This window comes from Liolophura sinensis, chromosome 6, assembly GCF_032854445.1.
Source record: "Liolophura sinensis isolate JHLJ2023 chromosome 6, CUHK_Ljap_v2, whole genome shotgun sequence".
NCBI lineage: Eukaryota > Metazoa > Mollusca > Polyplacophora > Chitonida > Chitonidae > Liolophura > Liolophura sinensis.
In genome coordinates this window covers 53,437,780-53,453,618 of record NC_088300.1, presented here as the reverse complement: position 1 = coordinate 53,453,618, position 15,839 = coordinate 53,437,780, and the positions used below count along the sequence as shown (strand labels likewise).

At 40.6% G+C, this 15,839-nt stretch overlaps 1 long non-coding RNA gene across 1 annotated transcript; it reads right to left on the bottom strand.

Annotated features, from left to right (window-relative positions):
- Positions 1-405: 405 nt before the first annotated feature.
- LOC135468307 (uncharacterized) lies at positions 406-14,856 on the bottom strand. Its single transcript, XR_010444217.1, has 3 exons — positions 14,106-14,856; positions 2,011-2,159; positions 406-542 (listed from the first exon to the last, which is right to left on the bottom strand). It is a non-coding gene; the product is annotated as an uncharacterized LOC135468307 (long non-coding RNA).
- Between the last annotated feature and the right edge of the window lie 983 nt (positions 14,857-15,839).

Genomic DNA, 15,839 nt, shown 5'->3' with positions numbered 1-15,839 from the left:
TAACTATAGCTGGTGACAGGCAGACAAATGAATGTATCGGGTTGAATTTTGATTTTGACTCTCCACATAAAATTCACGCAGTGCAGTAATCGTTCGTTAATGGACACTAATGTCAACAACAACTCCCAACACAAAACGGCTTATATAGACATAGTGGTATAGTGTCACATAAAACGGTGCATAGAAAGCAGATAACTTTAAGAGAGATTGACGAGGACATCGGGAAGGCATAGAATAAAAATGTCTGTGAGTGATTGGTACCCTCCTCAGGAAACAAAAAACTGATTCTAAGCTGTGGTCCAGTGATGTTTACCCTTTCCTGCAGCACAAAGTGTTCTATGTGGCGACAGTCATACCGCTGTTCATAGAAGATCGTTTAATAATGTAATTCGGCTGTATAGCTTACCCATTGTTGTGACCATGATAACCTCGGAGAGGTTTTTGAAGCGGTTTTACTTCTGGTTGTCCCATGTGCCCACTCTGATAAAGTACAGGGTGTTCTGCTCCAGCTTGTCAAGCGTGGCCGATGGCACTTGGCCAACCTACCCTCCAACAAACACATCACAAGTCATTCAATGGAAATACCACATTTTCTTTTCTAACGGAGTCTGGAGTTCTTGTAATGGTGCTCATTTTGAGATATGGCGGCAAAAACTTGTTACAGAGTGAAAATTCATCATCTCATTAGAGGAAATGAAAACAAAACAAGAACGTTGTATATAAGGCATACAGTCCATATGTGTGTCCTGTAACACGACTTTCAAGACACAAAACAAATTCGAGTTAACAATCAGAAATATGGCCCTAGTTTCCCATAACAAATGAACGGATTTATAATAAGGCACTGTATCCTAGGAAGATAATATAGCATCTAATGTACACATCTATATCGTTATTTTCTCAAAGTTTAAGGCGACATGCAATATCTAGAAACCTCTATTAGTTTCCCTCAATGTTTAAAATAACACACAATATTCACAGATCTGTTATCGCTTTCCCCATTGTTTTAGATGACACACAATATTTACATATCTGTTATCGCTTTCCCCATTGTTTTAGATGACACACAATATTCACACATCTGTTATAGCTTTCCCCATTGTTTTAGATGACACACAATATTCACAGACCTGTTATCGCTTTCCCCATTGTTTTAGATGACACACAATATTCACACATCTGTTATAGCTTTCCCCATTGTTTTAGATGACACACAATAATCACAGATCTGTTATAGCTTTCCCCATTGTTTTAGATGACACACAATATTCACAGATCTGTTATAGCTTTCCCCATTGTTTTAGATGACACACAATATTCACAGATCTGTTATCGCTTTCCCCATTGTTTTAGATGACACACAATATTCACATATCTGTTATCGCTTTCCCCATTGTTTTAGATGACACACAATATTCACACATCTGTTATAGCTTTCCCCATTGTTTTAGATGACACACAATATTCACATATCTGTTATCGCTTTCCCCATTGTTTTAGATGACACACAATATTCACAGATCTGTTATAGCTTTCCCCATTGTTTTAGATGACACACAATATTCACAGATCTGTTATAGCTTTCCCCATTGTTTTAGATGACACACAATATTCACAGATCTGTTATAGCTTTCCCCATTGTTTTAGATGACACACAATATTCACAGATCTGTTATGGCTTTCCCCATTGTTTTAGAAGACACACAATATTCACATATCTGTTATAGCTTTCCCCATTGTTTTAGATGACACACAATATTCACAGATCTGTTATAGCTTTCCCCATTGTTTTAGATGACACACAATATTCACAGATCTGTTATAGCTTTCCCCTTTGTTTTAGATGACACACAATATGCACAGATCTGTTATGGCTTTCCCCATTGTTTTAGATGACACACAATATGCACAGATCTGTTATAGCTTTCCCCATTGTTTTAAATAACACAATATTCACACATCTGTTGTAGTTTTCCCCATTGTTTTAGATGACATACATTATACACAGACCTGTTCATCCTCCCATTCCGTGAGGTTCCCCTGGAAGTATTTTGTCCAGAAGACAATGTACTCGTACTCATAGTTCCTGGGCGCGAAGTCTGTCCATGTTATATGAATACTGGTGTATGTCACTTCCCCTGCCGTAAGCCCGAAGGAACCTGACACGATAAACAGAAATTATTTATTTATTTGATTGGTATTTTAATCCGTACACAAGAATATTTCACTTATACGATAGCGGACAGCATTAATGTGGGAGAGCGCGGCTGGCACACCTTCTTTTTGATAGATTTCACTGGTGATATATCATAGGCTGGTGATACATTTCAAGCTGATGATATGTTTTAGGCCAATAATATATTTTTAGGCTGATGATGTATATTAGGTTGATGATATATTTTAGGCTGATGGCAGATTTCGGCTGATAATAATTATTGGGAGGATGGAAGAATTTAGCTTGTGTCTGGTTCATATACTTCTGCAAAAGTGACTGTTAAAACACTTGCCCGAAATGAAATATGTTTTTTTTATCTCGTTTCGTTTTAGTGTTTAGGAATTTGACTGATTGATTTATTTACGTTTTGATATTTGAAGTTTTAGTGAAGAACAGTGTATTGGTACAATGCATGGTGGAGGGTTTTCGAGTGCAAGAAACAGAAGTGCACATGGGGAACAAACCAATGGCCGTGGGCAAGTAACTAATTCCCATGCAACGTGTAGATTTTCACCACAGAACGAGTTATTTATTTGACTGGTCCTTTATCAACCCACCGAACGAGCGCAGTGTGTACTTCACACTGACGAAAAATCACGTGATCTCCCACGAACTTCACACAAGATCACTCAGACGGCACTAAGGACAGTGTCGAGAGCTTATTTACGCCAAGCCCCGAAAACAGCAGGGAGAGGGTAATCTAAAAATCCATGTCCGAAACTGGGAATGAACCCATGCCTCATTCCTCCCCCAACCCAAAACACACTCATCTTAGCCACATGGGTAACAAAACCAATGCATCCTCTTACAAAATGATGATGTTATGAGCTCTGCTCTGAGCTGCTTAATTTAACCATCGTCAACAACAGTTACGCATAAAGTATTGAGTGAAGCTGACTGCCATGCACGTTGTCATTTTTCCGGTTATAAGAAACCAGATACCAATTGTCACTGTTCTGGTTAAACTCAATTCTCGTATGTTTTTTCTCGTGTAGTTCAGCTCGTATAGTACTGAACCCATGCCTTCTAGTCAGGATGCCGTCACTATTTGTACAGTGCACCCCATGAAGCGGGGCAACTGTCAGCAAAAGTTTTAGGAAGCCAAGATATTTTCATCATTACATTTCATCTTCTTTATTACCACAATCTACTTAATCCACTTAGTGTAAATATATATATATATATATATATATATATATATATATATATATATATATATATATATATATATATATATATATATATATAAACTACCGGGCAAAAGAAACGTATCACTTTTAAATGCAGTTTTTTCTATGGAAAAATAAGTTGAATACGTTTGAACGTTGTGTGAATACGTTTGCACATAACAACTCTGTGTACACGTCACTTTTTAACGAGATTCATTGAAATTGGTGTAAGACATCATGAAAAATGGGACAAACAGAGTTTCGGGCCCTGTTGAAAATTCTCGATAATGACCGCCATATAAATACCGATGTAGCACATGGTAAGGGTGCAATACCATAAAAAACATCTAAGAGATGCCGAGACTCACACAAGCAGAACGTGATAGAGCCACTGGTATGGCCGACATGGGGGCCGGCCAACACCACGTTGCCAGAACATTCAATTGCAGTCAAGCCACCATCAGCAGACTGTTGGGTCGTTACCGCCTAACAGGCAGGACACAAGATCGTCCAAGATCGGGCAGGCCAAGTGTTACAACGCCTGGCGAAGACCGGTACATCCGCACAATCCACCTGCGTAACCCGTTTGTGACGGCGACGTCAACGGCGGAAACAGCGGAAACGGCACTGGGACACCCCATCAGCAGACGCACAGTCTTACGACGACTCCGCGTGAGTGGTATCAGAGCCTATCGCCCCTTCCGTGGAATGGCATTGACTCCTCTACACCGTCAAAACCGGCTGCGTTGGGCAAGAGTTGTACGTCGATGGCAGCGACGAGACTGGGAAAGGGTGCTGTTCACTGATGAAAGCCGATATAACCTCTTCAGAAATGATGGTCGAATTCGTGTGTATCGGCGCAGGGGAAAGCGATTGGCACAAAACTGCATTCAGAATGTCCACCCTTTTGGTGCTGGTGGGGTGATTGTATGGTGCGGAATTTGTGGACAGGTGAGAACGATCATCATCCAGGGAAATCTGACTGGCCAAAGATACCGAGATGAAATATTGGAACCTGTTGTGGTGCCATTCGTGCATCAACAGCAAAGGGGTATCCTTTTGCAGCAGGACAATGCACGACCTCATACCGCCAGAGTTGTACTAAATTATCTGGACACCGTTGATGTCAACGTACTGCCTTGGCCAGCACGATCGCCAGACATGAATCCCTTAGAGCATCTGTGGGATCATCTTGATCGACGTCTGACACAACGCGTCCCTCCCCCACAAAACAGGCAACAGCTCGAACAGGCTTTATTTGAGGAGTGGGACAGAATTCCTGATGACGTCATCCGGCGTTTGACGACTTACATGAGGAGACGTATTTTGGCTTTAACTGATGCAATGGTTGCTCACACACGCTACTAACGATCTGTCTTATGACATGATAGGACATTAGGTACACCTTTTTAAGGGAGTCCCTTTACTTGCACTTGTGTAATTTTTCAGATTTACCCCATGCCTTATTTACTCGGCCTGACAGCAAGTGTAATATCCATATGGCTTTGAATTTTTGAACAGAACTTGGAAAATGGTTTATTGCAATATAATGCTTATCATGTTGATACTGTCTGTCTTTCTTTCTCTTTCTTGTGGGGGGCCTCCGTGGCTCAGTCGGTTAGCGCGCTAGCGCAGCGTAATGACCCAGGAGCCTCTCACCAATGCGGTCGCTCTGAGTTCAAGTCCAGCTCATGCTGGCTACCTCTCCGACCGTAAGTGGGAAGGTCTGCCAGAAACCTGCGGATGGTCGTGGGTTTCCCCCGGGTTCTGCCCGGTTTCCACCCACCATAATGCTGGCCGCCGTCGTATAAGTGAAATATTCTTGAGTACGGCGTAAAACACCAATCAAAAAAAAAAAAAAAAAAAAATCTTTCTTGTGGTGCTGAACAAGGTTATACGTTTCTTTTGCCCGGTATATACATATATATATATAAGCATGGTGCATTCAAGTAAATGTGGCGAATCCATCTTGACCTTCTCATTTTCCTGATTTTTCAAACATTGATACAAAGTTTGTTACAGGGCCTCTGCCTTCATCGGACGCTGTTTCACGAGGATAAATTAATCAGGAATATGGCGAGAAGCGGTTGTTTATGTTGTCAAGTTTTTTTGGGATATGGTACTTGATGGTGCCCAGTCCTTCATATTTAAGGTGGGCAATGGTTTATATCGGAAAGTTTATTTGGTATGGTCCTTGTAGGCGCCCTGTTGTTTAGATTGGAACTTGGCCTGGCACACATGTGTCCATTGAGATAAGTTAGCTTTTGTGCATTCAAAACGATCCTCACAATGTAGAAATCTAGAATGCAGGTAAAACATCCACACTTGGCTGAAATGTTCCGTGAATACTTTTCTGGACTAGCACATTGACTACCTAAACTGAAAAGCCAATAACATGTGAACTAAGAGGGCAACTTGGAAACAGCAGATACGATAGTCATTAACCTAATAATGAAAAGCCAGACAACACACCATGATTCAACACTGAACGAAAACATATAGCAACTTGCTCGCTGCAACCATTCGTATAATCACTGGGATTAAATGTTTTAAATTTCCATTCTCTGATATTCGTATGCTGGGTGATGTACTTTAAAACAATTACTCGCAATTTCTTAAAACAACAAGTGATTAGAATCTTTTTCTTACAGAGCAAGCAAAAGAATAGTTTCATTCCACAGAAAACATGCCAATGGATTCTCAATTTGATTAAGTTCATCTAAACGATGAACATTTGAACATATATAAGACACTCTAAATGATGAAAACCTTAAATGATGAAAACATTTGAACATACATAAGAATGATCTATCTCACTTTATTCCTACATATTAAGAAAACCAAATATTGTGACAGATTAATCTTGGCATCGTTTTATGCGAAACCCAGTTTGCTAAATGTCTCAAGCCTGTATCGAAACCCAAGGGCTGTCCAGCTCACGTAGTGACCTAGAAAATCTCGCGAGAAAACGATGGCGCGTTGTGCCTGCCTGAATCTCAAGACTGGCCGAATGACGAGGAAGCACGTTTTTTCGTCTGCTGACGCACAGGCTTTAATCAAACATAAGCTCTCAGTTTGTTCGGATCCGACCTTTCTCCGCCGGAGGTGACAGAAAGGTATTATCTGTATCAAACCTAGCATCTTTTTTAACGGGTTGCCAGGGCTCTCCTGAATTCGGTGCTAATCTTTATAATTGCGTGACACACTGTCTCTTAAGCGAGGCAAGTCAATATTTGGAGAATATCTCTACCCCATTCAATTGTTTAGGTTTCAAGAAGTTCATTTCGCTTTTGTCCTTACCGAGTAGGATACAACCCCATACAGTCTGTGACACAATCGGACATCCTTGCCCTAAGGAAACTCCCTATACCGTTCTTTCATGTGGTCAGTTTTTCGTGTATTCATCGCCCCGCCGAAATGCTCTCTGCGACACTGAAACTCTGGAAATTTCTAAGACCTGATATATTATAAAATAAAAAACTAAAAGCGTGTTTACACGCTGCCATCATTTAGTCCCCTGTTTGAGGCCAAGCCAATCAGTAAGGCCTAATCTAAGTAACTTTGTTACTTAAATTACCCTATATCAATTTTGGAAACAGTGCAGATGGTCGAATATAAGGATAAAAACACGTAGCTGCTTCAGGATCGGTCAAGCTAGCAGCAAACTCGATAGAAGTTATATTTTAAGAGAACAAATAACACTCCACAAATGACCAACATCGTGGGAAATAAGGTCTGATCATTTTCTAAGCAACGCCTTCGCGTCAGATACACTGAACTAGTGCACAGTACTTGTACAAGTCATGGGCTTCCGTGGCTCAGTTGATTAGCGCGCTAGCGCAAAGTAATGACCCAGGAGTCTCTCACCAATGCGGTCGCTCTGAGTTCCAGTCCAGCTCATGCTGGCTTCCTCTCCGACCATATGTGGGAAGGTCTGCCAACAACCTGCGGATGGTCGTGGGTTTCCCCCGGGCTCTGCCTGGTCTCCCCCCACCATAATGCTGGCCGCCGTCGTATAAGTGAAATATTCTTGAGTACGGCGTAAAGCACAAATCAAACAAATAAATACATTGTACAAATCAATGTACCTCATTGTGCCCAAACAAGTTATACAGATACCAGCACAGAGTGCATCGGGAACTGTTTCAAAGTTCAAACGTTTATCAGCAGATTCCATTTATTGGCAGTTTCGGTATGTGCAAGTATATGATTATTCGTTAGTATTTTTAGCTTCTCTGAGCCAATCATATGTATTTCTGATAAAATAATTTCAAACACTTCCTTGAACTGGGCTCGAAACAATGTATTGTGGTACAGTGTTTATTGTTTGCAGGGAACGCAAGCTTTCCGGTAATTTTCCATCTTATCACTAAATGGAATCATCTAATTATCATTAATAAAGAGAAATAGTCAACGGCCTGTAGATGGTAACCGGTACTATCATATCACATGCCGATCTTTCCAATGTTTATCCTTTGAGGACCGTTTTTCTCATGTTGTATGCGTTTGATAAATGTGGCGGCAACACAGTAATTCCAGAGAGGTGACCACTGTACGAATTTGTTACTATTTAAGCACTTAAACAATCATAAAAAAAACCTAACTGAGGTAAACTGACATAGGGCAGAATTTTATCGCTTACGTTGAGCAATTTGCAACCTCTCACAATGTCGTCGCCCCTTAAGTTTTAGTCGCTATAGTCTAGTCTTATAATGAAAGATTAATCAGTCTCGAGCGTTAATGTTACCATCTTATACAAAGTCTTATATATGAAAGGAACTGGGTCAAAACTAATAAAAGTGAATTCCGGGCTTTAATCTCAATATATACACGTTTGACCCATGGTCATAGTTTAATGCCATTTCATTGTTAAACTTCAAGCGTATTAGGACGACACCCTTGTCATCTGCATACATGCCTTAATTATTGTTTATAGGCTTTCGTGACGATCGATTGAATAGAACATCTGTTTTATCTATTTTTTTTTATAAAAAATAAATCAGACGCACTTTATATAGAGAACATCTGTCAAACTATAGCTTTATGCTATATAGCCAAATATGACATTCAGAATTTCTAAATTTTATAAGCCATTTAAATGAAATAATAAAAATGATCAAATTTTGAAACTATAACAAAGCAGCCGATGGATTTGTAGGTTCTTCATTTCCATGCTATAATATACTCGTGCTATATTTGTACTTACTATATTTGCACATCATAGTAATCACGCAGACATCAGATTGTATATGCAGCTGAGAATTTTTTGCAAGAAAATTAAATACAGAAACGTGCCTCGGTGAAATTTGATATGGCGCGTTGGAAGACGTCCCTTGGTGTTAAGCCGATTGAATCCTATCCCATATGTACCGTTATCTGGGCCCTGGTCCGTTTGTCCACGCCCATGGTGACAAAGCCTCCCACTGACACCTATTCATAGGGTGCAGATTTCAGTGCTGTATTGGCTGACTGTCGGTGACAGGTACGGATTTAATGGCAATGTGACGCCACAAGCTAAACATGAATCTTACCAACTGTTGGGGAACAAGGCTTCATTATCCCAGCCGGCCATAATCCTGTTCTTGTGTAAGAGAACTCTCGTTCAGTAGCGTGCCACGGAATGACCTAACCATCTCGAGTTAGGCCGAGACCGCCACCGGCTACACACCGCGCGTTGATGTCCTATGTTATCTTTCACTTACTAGAGTTACTATTGATTATCCGCGGTGTTGAGGTGAATGACACGCGCTGCCCTTACTCTTTCTCATCTTTATCGTGTCAACACCACTCTTTCAGCCTCTATTTGCGAGCCAGCGCGAAACGCGCCAATACAGCATGCAGCTGGAACTTTCTATACGCCGAAACGTGAAACGGGCGTGTTGCAGAAGACAACACACTTTCCTGCCCATCCAACTAGGGCTTAATGAATTTTCTCGTTTTATTGAATGAATTTATTTGGTTAAACTGAATAGACCTCAGGGCATTATGCTTAGTGTCATGAACAATATGTCTCATGACAACAAGAAGAAAAGGACTTGGCTCATTGGTAAGATGTTCAACACCAATCACGACACACCAGTAGTGTTGGTTCAATCCGGGCCATGGGTAGACGAAATTATAGTTTATCCACGCTATCTATCTGTGGATTTTTCTTGGCCAAAAGCGGTCGACGGCGCTTGTTGGGTCAATTTGTCCAATTTTCTCATCTTCGTTGAAGATTTCTTGTCTTCCACCAGTATACGTGTCACGTATATCCTAAAAGTCTTTACGTTACAAGTGAGAAAAATGTGCCAGTAAATTGCCAAAGGTCGCTGGTGTAGCCTATCCCGGTATCCCGGTATTTTCTTCCACACACAACACTGATCACGATCGCAGGAATGAAAAATTCTTGAGTAATTAATAGTTATATCAATCATTAAAGCAAAGCATGACTAGGAGTGTCCGTATGCATGCTTGCTTCATCGCTAAAGCTATTATTGTAAGCTTCATCATCTATTATTACAGACTCAATATTAAAGGCGTTATTGGGTCAAATGATGCTTGAAGTTAGCTTCTTAGTCAATACGAGCCTGTATCTCAGGAGCACAGTCCCATGTTAGAAATGTCAGAGTTTGGAGGCGCACGCAGATGAGAGAACGCACATGCGTAACTGATGGTGATTATTATTATAAAATGAACGATTGTTACATAGATCAGCTGTACAGCACACGTAACCCCAAACTAGTTTTTCTTACAATACTGTCCTATAGTGAAATAACAGAATGTGGGTCATATGAGCATACATAAGCGCACAACCAAGTCTGCCACAACCTGATCAAGTGATCACGTTGAACGCTTTATATGTGGAGATCACCAAAGGTGCTTCACCTTCCTCAGTGTTAGCTGTGATCTGTCTGCCTAGAGTTTGTCGCTTAAACTTAAGGTTGATAAAATAGTCCTTAAGTTGAATGTTCATAAAGAAATAAGGTCTACTGCAAAAAGGCATATATTATATTATTTATATGACTTGTTTAATCACATACTAAAGAATTTCCCTTATACGACGTGGGTCAGTTTTATAGAAGGAGGAAACCTGAGTGTAAAAATTTAAAGGTATCAAACCAGTGATTTCCCAACCTGACAGTTAAGTTCGGAGTTGTATGGAAAAATCTTCTCGTATTTACGTAATGATCCCAGTCCCTAGATTCCACATCCAGGTATCTCTTATAAAATATTTATTTATTTGTGTATTTGACTGGTGTTTTGACGCCGTACTCAAGAATATTTTACTTATACGACGACGGCCAGCACTATGGTGGGAGGAAACCAGGTAGAGTCCTGTGGAAACCCACGACCAGGTTGCTGAGAGACCTTCCCACCTGCGGCCGGAGAGGAAGCCAGCATGAGCTGGACTTGAACTCACAGCGACCATCTCATAAAAGAGATACCGTCAAAGAAAGCTGCCATATAGCTCTACCCATGCATGAATATTGTTACATTGTTACATTGGATGGTCGAGTACTGTAGTCAGAAGTTGGTGCGTGACTTACTCCCCACGCACATCACACTGGGTTTCAATTGCCACCGATTCATCCCGATGGAAACCTCAAAACTGCTTTGCAGTATGACTAAACTGATCCAACGATTCTTGCAGGATGTTAAAATATCAGCACGTAGTCACGTGGTTTGTATACACTTCAAAGGCACCCTGAGACAAAAATGCACATGAAGGTAGTCTGCGACGCTACTTGCAGCTCGTACGACAAAGCCCAACCGATTAAGATTGATCAGAATTTATGTACCCCGGCCGCCTCGAGATCGTTGGCTCTATCTTCAGACTCATCAAGTTTAGCGAAGATTCGCAAGAACTACTGACAGGGTTTACTGCATACAAATTTGCCGAAGTGTGTCGGAAAATCGCAATCCGCCGTAAACGAGACACGGAGGTTATAGAATCCGTCTTATAAATAAGACATGATGGCATCCGTTTAATAAATAAGACGTTACAGCATTCGTGCAAGCACCGGTAACATCACTGCACTTTTGTTTACCTAATTTTGCTTAAGCCATGGTGCTAGAGGGCACCTAACTGAGGTAAACTGACAAGAAGCCGTGTTTCACCCGTTATAAGGTAAAAGTCTGGCTTTGGCCTTCGGCTTCAGGAGATATACAAACTATTGGTTGATCAATTGTTACCATGCTATGACTCTAACTGAGGTAAACTGACAAGAGGCTGCATTTCACCGGTAATACGTGTGACCATTTGCCAGTTTTCACACTGGCGACGCTGCTCTCAGTCTGTTTCAACTCTCTATGCTGTAAGCCTTTTATTACAGTGAGTGCTTGGCATGGATATGTGGAGTGTACGGATCTTTGTGTTCACGTGAGGCAGCACTATAAAGAAGTCAGCAATCTCGCCAAGCCTGCAGTAAGAGCAGGCTAAAATAATAATGTGAAATTCAAGGCAAGCCAAAAATTAAAGAACTGAAAAAAAAAACATTGAACAACCAATGGCGTTTTTTAAAAAGTGCTTTGGGTTGTTGGATGTGGTCTGGCGTGATATCAGCCTGACAGCATCTATCCGGGTATTTCTGGTGGCATTCCTATATATTCACATGATAATACATCGGAAATGAGACCATAAACCAGATTTAAAAACCCGTGGTTTATGGCTATGGTTTGTTGAAAAATATAAGCGTAGTTTGACCTTGAGTCATCTCGACAAAGTAGAGTAGGAAAGTGAATCAGCCGAAGCGTAAGGATATACAGCGTGGTAAAGAGTCAAGCCTGGCCGAATAATCGCATCCGTCCCGCTATATCCGGATCTGTGATTGTTTCCCTCAACACACGAGAAGTGGGGGATGCATCGGATCTATTTCAGTGACATGTTTCACTGTATTGTCATTTACATGATAATGCCGAATTTCCGTGTTTCTGTATGACTGGCAGCAGTTGAACTGGTATATATGCCCTGAAGATTATAACGTGGGTGATTTCGGTGATTTATTTGCATTTGGTTCACGCGCATGTAACAATAGGTCTCGCACGCTGGGTCTTACAATTGTGCGATATTCTCAATAATTGTTTTGTTGTTCACTACATTATATGTCCAGGTACATTTGATATCAGAAGTCGCAACGCATTCTTCAGTTGAACTGAATAGAAGTACACGATCTATTGTTTCAGTGTATATGTGTACAAGCTATACGTCTTTTTAACACTACCAGTTGGGTACAAGATGTGCCTCTCTTTTATCGGATCTCATTGGGTGCAACGCGTCGTTTGTCAGTTCTTTTTGCATGGGTACAAAATGTGCCTCTATTTTGGCAGATAAAATTGGGGACAAAATATGTGTCCCATTTATCATACCCATTGGGTAAAAAGCTGATACTATTTTGGTACATCCCAATGTGTACAAAATGTGCCATTATAAATGGCAAATCTGAATGGGTACCAACTCTACTTACGGCCGACATTTTAACTTGAGTACGATTACACACAAGACCTGCAACGGGAGAATATTAATCCACGGATATTTACATTTGATGTTTTCCATATTCACAACACAAAACCTAGCATGAAGATACGTTCGCATGAAATCACAGCGCACCAGGTACAAGAAATAAAGGAAACAGCAAACGGTTCAAAAGGTACATCTTATTTCAATCTTCAATGATCAAAACATGCTATTCTCTCACGTCCCAAAACGAATGATTTCAATTCTGAGATTCCAAATTACCGATTCTTAGTCGACAATATACGGGACAGTCATTGCTGGGTCAAATTCCTCCCAACGCTTGGTGGAGTAGTAAAGCATCAATGCTAAAATCTACTTATGCCAACAGTTGTAATTCAAGCTCAAATTATCTTTATTCGTTTATTTTGTTCTCTGCATGAAGAGTATTTTCGAGCATCGTTAAACGATCCACAAATCCAGTTTTGACTTAAGCCAAAATTTGAAATATGATCATTGAGCCCTGTGAATATTACCAGCTAATCAGTGTTAATATTTTGTGTCAAGATCTCCACTTCCATAACCCAAAACCAAGCATTCTGTCAACGATTTAATTTTTGAGTTAAGCCAGAAACGTCTTCGTGGACTGGGCCCGGGTTTATATCAACATGGTGCTGTTATGAGCAGATGCAATCAAAGAGTAACCGAGATAGCTATGTTCGTATTCGACCTAGCCAAACTATTCACGGACTATATACCACAGTAACATGAATTGTGAATAGAATCATGCAATGTCATGCCTGGAATATGTGGACGGCCTTTCTATATCGCAGAAAAGTGATGAATACTCTCTAACACGTTACCAACTTTATTTACTATTTATATATTATTTCTTACATATTGCCTTATAGGTGCTATTGTTGTTTTGGAATTGGTCTTGGGACTATCAATTTGGAACACATCCGTTTATGGTGAACGGGTGAGCAATGAACATCTGACTTGACGCTTAGGTGCGCTATAATAACTGAAACTCGTCTGATGGCTGCAAGCTTCTTTATTGTGGTAAATCACCCCTATTTTCATGTATATATTAGTTTTTTTATGGGAGTTGGTGTCAGTGCATGATTGCCATCTCAAAAATATGCCTTAATATTAAAGTCTCGCTCTGAATGTTGATCTTGTTTTCAGATCGGGAGACAGCTGAAAAAGATTTAATCTCCGTAAAGTCACCAAGTTTCTTTAACAGAGCGATTCAGAAGAAAGTTAATTAAGGCATATTAATGCTTACCCTTGCAGATCCCCCCTTCTTCGCCAGGAGAGGTCTCCACACAGACGAACCCGAGTTCCTCATCGCAATCACCCGCCTCTTCTGCCCCTGTCACCTCACAGAACTGACCGGCAGGGTTAGGGCAGAAGCCGTTACGGGCACAGGGCCTGTCTCCCGGGCATGGTTCTTCCTGGAACACCTGGTAGTACAGTTGACAGAGCTAATCAAGGCAAAGAGGAAGCACAAACAAGGGAAATTCCGGACTTTACTAGCGTTCATTGTTCGGGGATGAGAAGGCTAGGCTAAAGCCATGCACGATGTGTTCAGGCCCAGCTCAACACTGGCTTACCCACACTATCCTTACAGATCCTGCAAGTTTGTTCTTCGTAAGTTTCTGCTCCTCTCTAAAGCACATATTTCTTCATCTTTCTCATATTACTGAATACATTCTTTTTTTTCTTGACATGTTTGGTACCACGGAGTTAGTCCAGTTAGATGAAATCAGCAGGCATGCCAAGCCTCCCAGAGCCAAGCCCTCAAAAACTGATCCGAATTACACCGCGCCTATGATCGACATACTTGTTATATAAAGTTTCCCTTACATTCCATCTCGCCTTCTCCGTAATAATTTTTATAATCATCAGCACCATATGTAAACGAGTTTAAACGGCACACATGTCCAGTCCATTTCTACATCGTCTCAAGTTGTGTTAAGTGCACGGCTCCACTGAAGAAGTGTCACGGCTTAAAGAGGCAAAAGAAGGCCGGGATGTCTATTTATAACTGGGCCCCGTCGGCCGTGCGCTTGGTGCGGTGAGAGGCGTACAACTGCCAGCGTGCTGCGCGAACAACACCCGCGGAATAGAGTTACCCCAGAAAGCACAGTGGGCAAACACTGACCGAGAAAGCAATCGAAATTCTGTCCCTTTCACATTATAATCATAAGTACACATCTCTCGCACTCTGTACTCACACGTACCAGTTTTCTGCTGAAAGGTACTGAGTTTCTAGTGGTATACATTGTTAGGAGTAAAATTATTTTTCCAAGTGACACGGATATATATCATCTTATGGCTTCAATCCTGGAGTTGTAACACCACTGAACTTATAATGAAAACCTAAACATCTGAATATTGCAAAACTATCTTAGGACTTTGACTTTGAAACTCAGATTTGTTTTCAGCTTGTTAAAACGAACTTCCGGCTTAATCTTTTCACGTGATATGGCGTGACGTAGCTTTTTTGTCAAGTGTCTAATCTATAATCATTATTTACTCAGTTTTTTGCAGTTTATAAGTTTTAGTACTTTTTATACATTCAACAGCTGGATCCGAAATTGCTTTTTCGAAAGCTTGAAAAAAATTTTGGAAAAAGAAAACATTAAAGCAGCTTGAGAGTTCCATGGATCCAACCTGTAACTGACAGCTCCCTATGGCGTAAGAAAACATATTGGAAGCAGTTCGAACAATTATCACAGCTAGTCCACAGACCGACAGTTACAATATATAACATGACTATAGCATGTGGAGTATTTATTTATTTATTTGATTGGTGTTTCACTTTCTTAATTCTTCCTGACATTTTTTAAAGATATCTTGCAGTAAAAATTAATTTAAAAAGTAACATATTTAATCATAATGTCGAGAGAGTCACATTATATTTAACTTCAGTGAAGTATCTTTGAACAACTGAAATTGCAAAATAACCACCATAACCAAAAAAAGGAAGTGTATGTATAACCAGTTAGTGTTATTA